Source organism: Falco rusticolus, chromosome 4 (assembly GCF_015220075.1).
Source record: "Falco rusticolus isolate bFalRus1 chromosome 4, bFalRus1.pri, whole genome shotgun sequence".
NCBI classification, from domain to species: domain Eukaryota; kingdom Metazoa; phylum Chordata; class Aves; order Falconiformes; family Falconidae; genus Falco; species Falco rusticolus.
Genome location: NC_051190.1, coordinates 42,131,663 through 42,137,662, shown reverse-complemented (window position 1 = coordinate 42,137,662; position 6,000 = coordinate 42,131,663).

Here is a 6,000-nt window from a genome sequence, read left to right as displayed (position 1 = left end):
AGGCCTAATCTCAGCTCTGGACTGCATATATATATATATATATATATTGATTATTTTCCCTTCTGTAAAGGACTTTGACCAATTCCAGTAAAACTGCTTTTGTTGGCCTGTACTCTACCAGTATAAAGGAAAGAAGGTTTAGGTGGGCAGGCTTTCTTTCTACTTTCATTTTGGAAATGCTTCCATTTTAGTCATTTAAAGAAAATGTGAAAACTCTGCAGATGAACAAAGACAGGTGTGGGAAAGGCTAAAAAGCAGGCAACCACATTATCATTCAGCTACTCATGGCATTGTCAGTGAGGGAGAAATGTCAAACTTGCCAGGCCAGGAAATACTGCACAGTTGCAATTTTTGGCAGCTCTCGCTGTCCAGCTAAGCTTTCAAAAGCAAAGGACAGAAGGTAAAAATATAGCAAAGCATGTGCAATATATTGAAATGATATAACTGCCAAACTCCCTTTCAGGACAATAACACAATATATTCAAAATCTGGTACAAACGGACCTTTTGGCCAGGGTGAGTAGGATCTGAAGACACATGGCAAATGCAAAAAAAAAAAGGTATAACTTCCTATTAGCTCCTGTAAGAAAACCTAAACCACTCTTACAGAGCCAGCTTAGGACATATCTTCCCACTCCTTCACCAAATAAACCTCTTGCATTTCCATTCAAGTTGAAAGTAAACACAAGCAACTTCAGCCTAACGTTTGGCATTCAAATGAGGTAGCTAAGCCAGGAACGTAGTCCCCTCTCTGTTCCCTCTGCACTGAAGTAGAAATAGAAGTATCTCAAGAGATGATCATGGCATTGAGGCACTTCATTGCCTTACGCAGAGGCAACTTCAAGGATTTTTCTGACAAGTCATTGCAGGCACTCACATTTTGCTTACAAAAACTGCACAGTGGGGAAGTAAAATGCTGGTATGGGTCTTGAGTCCAGTGGGTCATGTCCACTACTGCAGCTTTGATGAGAATAAGCTGGAGTTGCACTGGATTTGAACTCTTTTGGCTTCATTCTGCTCGACCACAATTCTCATGAGAACACTGACCTGGAATTTCAGAACATTATCTAACAAATGCCAGTTTGACCTGAATACATAGAAACCTAAACCTAGCAGCTAAGTACAGCACACTGTACTGTTTGGATTGTCTCTAGACACAGGGTTGCTTGAGTATAGTGAATAGCGTTCTCATAAAACTCAAGGGACTTTGGCTGCCTTTATCATGAATAGTGAAGAGTTGCAGTTTCTGTCTCTATAGAATAATAATTGGGGCTTAGTTTTGCTACTGTGCTACTCAGAGGCTTTTCTGATCGCTCTTTCAGACAGAAAAGAGTTAGTTCTTTGGAAGATGTAGCACTTCTTTAAGAAGTACTTATTGTTACTGTCACCACACGTAATCCCAAAGTAAAGCATGAGAAAATGTAACAGGAGCTTAACTTTTTCTTTAAGTACAAAGTAGGGGACATTTTTTAAACTCTCTTGTTTTAATAACTAGCAGATTTATATCCATGTTGAAATGCAGGTTTTCTCAGGGAAGCAATACATTTTAATAGACTTAATTGATACCACTGGAAAAGGCAAACAGGCTACCAGACACATTAAGGGGATATGGTAAAAAGATTGTAAAATTGCTCTGGTTTTCAATGTATTAGCAACTTCTCTCTACAAGCCCTGTTTCTTTCCCAACCCTAAATCTTCACAAATGCAACAATACTTCTCTGCATATTTATATTCTGTGTTTTAAATACTAGAGTGGGTGGTTTAATTCTAATTTAATCAGTTAGGTGTCTCTAAGGCACTTTTGAAAACGTGGTTGAGTCTAAAACATTTTACGTCAGTCTGTAAAATTTCTCTTATAATTTTACACCAGCATCTCACAGAATTTTTAAGATAAGCTAAACATGTTAGATGCTTAAACTTCATTAGTTCCAACTTGCTTAGGCACTTTCTAAAATCCCATAAGATATTCATATCTATCATTAGAAGAATACATCATTTTTGACAAGCTACTCCTTAACTGAATTTGAAAATTTCCACAGGAGTAATTTTAATCTCTGCAGATAAAAACAGTTCAAAAAAAATTCTCTGGAAAGGTGGTAACCTATTGGTTATTATCTCAACCTATCCCTCTTTATAAAGAAAAAAATATGAAGTTTGAGCATAATAATAGTACAAAAATATTCTGTTGTGAAAATACTGATAAAAAGCTGTGAAGCCTTTAGATATGTCTAGAAATCTATGATTAAAAGGTGTTCAGAATGTTGCATTCAGGTATGCTCCCACATTTGTCAAGCATGTACCCAATAACATGGCTTTCTACAGGACGGATACAACCTTCTCAGAGGAAGGAATCTGATTCAGCCTACATACAAATTGGTCCAGAGTGGTTCTATAAAGTTTCTCATCACTTGAAAGAGTTGAATAGATCTTCAGTGTACAATGCTGTATTTTATCTTTTTCGTTCAGAACTGCCTTTAGTGAGAATGGATTATATAGCTATCTGTTCTAAGAAAAGGGTGGAGTGGCAAGCAAATATTTGTAAACATGAAACATTTATTATTCACCGGAGATAATATTGCAGTTAGAACCAGCAGAAACGGAGAAGCTAAATCTCTACTTTATTGTGGATTTGGATGCTGACAGGGAAGAGAGGGGAAATGCATCATGGATTACCTAAAACATAATTAAATCACAGAGGCATAAATTTCTCTCTCTGGCCTTCACTGTATAATTTATGATCACATATAGACAGTCTCGAGTGGCTTAGCCCCATAGAAATTAATGATAAGTGCCAATCAGATGCCCCAGATCTAATTATTGAGTTACAGAAACATTGTAATTAATTGTAGGAAGTAGTAGGAAAATTAAGCTTAGTAATATGTGCTGATTAGTAAAACCTAGAAAAAAAAATGTTCCCTACTCAATGAAAACTCACCTCCACAAAAATTCACTCTCTTTGTTAGCAGGACTAAGATAATAGCCTAACAAGTTTACTATGCCGCACAGGTAATTTCAGAATATGCTCTACACATCAAGTAAACATGCACTCTACACATGTTCTCTGCCATGCAACAAGTCTGTGCTGCAATTTATTAGCATTATTATTTATGTTTATTAAAGAATTTCTGAAAGGTCTAACCATTAGGTGGGACGTATTACAGCAGATATTGTGTAAACTAATTATACATGAGGCACTCTGGAGGGTTATAATTGATAAATGATCAAAGCAGTGGTTTAACACTGAAGGGAAAATATAATGGATTCACAATTTTTGAACTCTTCATTAACTGTGTACTCCATCCAATATATATAGAGCAAAGGTTTCTTTTTTGTTTAAATAGGAACTGTCCACCATATACAGAGGTCATGTCTACTGTGACCAAATTTAGTGCTGTGAAGACTACAGGCCTGTTTTTCCTTAAAAAAAAAATAATTCCAATTCTACTGTGATATTGAGCCTCCTCCCAGATGTATTGTCATGACATGAACCTATAAAGATTGTTCTGAAATCCACTTGTGAGCAGTCATTGCTGTCACAGTATGAAATTCTGTTCTCACAGGCACGCTTCTCTCTTTTCTTGCAGAACATCCTCCTCTGGAGCTTAGTACAATGAGTGAGAAGAATTCTGATGCCTAATTAAGGGCTTCATGATCCCTAATGTTTTCAACTCCTACATTTACAAAATCTTTTTGAGACAAATCTAAAAATACAGAAATGGTACTATGCTTATCTCAGATATATAACAATGCTTCTGTTAAATCATTAATTTGCTTTACATCTATGAGAATAAAGATTAGCCAAAGGTCAAATTTGGGTTCAGAATCAATAATGCCAAAAAGCTCAAAAGTCTTTAATGTATCATACCAGAATTTGCAAGAGATCAGCCTCTGACACAATTCCACCATATTTTTTTTTAGTTTAAATCTCATAACTGTTCTCATATATATGAGATCCTGCTGGGTCTGAAATAAACCTCGCAAACACGTCCTTTGACCATCTAACTTAAGAAACCCCAAGAAAATGAACACAATGATTTTGTTCATGTCATTAATAACAAAGCCTAATTTTCCTGTGTGGAAGTCAGAATAGTGTGTGCAAACCCATGAAGAAAGCATACAGCTTTTTGTTTGGTTGGGTTGGGTTTTTAGTTATCATGACTCCTAGAACAGCTCCATTTTACTCTGAAAGCCTGCAGATTCTTAGACATGCTTTGGCAGATAAGGATGGAATACCTGCAGAACACCAGAACAATTAATTAGTGACTTCAACCACATTTGAAAGTTACCTTTTTTTCAGGAAACTCTCCAGGTAGGATTTTTTCAGCCTGGAAAGCAACATTACATCGTGTCACATCTGCTTCTTTCCAGCAGAAGCTGCTCTTTTGCTTGATGCATTGTCCTGCAGGTTTTTCTGTTCTTTCTCTCCACCTCCAACACCATTCACCTGGAAGATAATAGATTATTCCGGGACATTGGATCCATCACAGATTGCTTCTATCCCACAGTCCAGGGAAAAATAGACATCACAATTATTTTACTCAAACATTTATTGATTTATTGATAAAGAGCAGCAAGGCAGGCCTTGCAGCCTTTTTGCATTTCTGCTCTATATGAAGGAACGTAGGTTTGATCTATCATCAGTTAGAATAATTCAAAAAACAACAACAAATCAATGCACTGATCTAATTATAAATTAAGTTTCTTTCTGGACAGGGAAAAGAAAGGCTATACTAGAAAAGTACAATAACAGCATTGTAAGAGAGGTGCATGTTTATATTAAAAACTTAGATGATGAACACAAGAGTAACTTCTAACCTAAAAGTTTATAAATTACCAAAAATCAAACAAGCAAAATACCTTACCTTTCCCCATATCCATGTAAGCTTCCATACCACCGCTTTTTTTGGCTGCAAGACCAAGACTAGGAATCAAACCTATTCAATGTCCTTAGTTCAGCTGGATGTGAAAGAAAAATTAGTAGGGAGAACATTTTATACAAAATTGATGTTTTATACAAATACAAGAAAGGTTAGTTTTGATCTTCTAGTTGCCGTATTGTTTTGGTTTTTCATTAGTGCTGCCTAAATAAAATTAGTATGTATTTTTTAAAGACCTGTACTGATAGTAAAAGATGCAAACCAGAATTAGAATGGGGAGTAACACACACAAATAAAAAAAAAATGTAAGGCTTTCCTGTACTGTTTAAGAGGGCTTTGCCACAGACAACTGAAAATGTTATTCTTTTTAATTATTATCATGTACTTGTATGAAAAATCCATTCAGCAACAACTCATTATAGGTGTTAGTCATGAATTGAGCACAAACATATACTACATAATATACTACATACAGGATAGGAGGAATACCCTGTCAAATGAGTAAACAGTTCAGCGTGTCAGCTGAAATAGAATTAAATAGTGTTAAAGCATCCTCTAGGCTCAACATTGTGAGAAATTTGGACAGAACGCATCAGCTGCACAGGCATCAGTGGCTGGAAATGTCCATTAGGAAGGGCAGGATGGGACATCACAATAAACTCAGTGATGCTGACTACAAATAAAGACTTGCTTTACAGATAAACCAGGATCCTAATGGAAAGCTTATTGACTACCACAGGAATGGGTACTCGCTTCTTCGTTTCTTGCATTTTATTCTGTGTTATAGTCACTATCCTAACCAACCTGGCCAAATGACCATCCTGTATCAACTGAATGTGATCACAGAAGTCCCAGTCTCTGAAAGCACAGCTGTCCGTTATAACTGGAAGAAAAATGTACTATAAAACATGCAAGAATGTGAAAAAAAAGGTAAAAAAAAAAGGAAGACATTTCAACAGTAGTAAAGCTCAGTGAATATAGTGACATAAATCTCTGGACGCAATCTTAAAATGAAAAACAGGAGAGAAATCTCACTGCTGTGTGGCCATTCTGTGATCTATTTAGCACTTGCAGACATTCTCCAAACTACCTAACCAGAATTATTTATAGTAAGTTGTTCATAT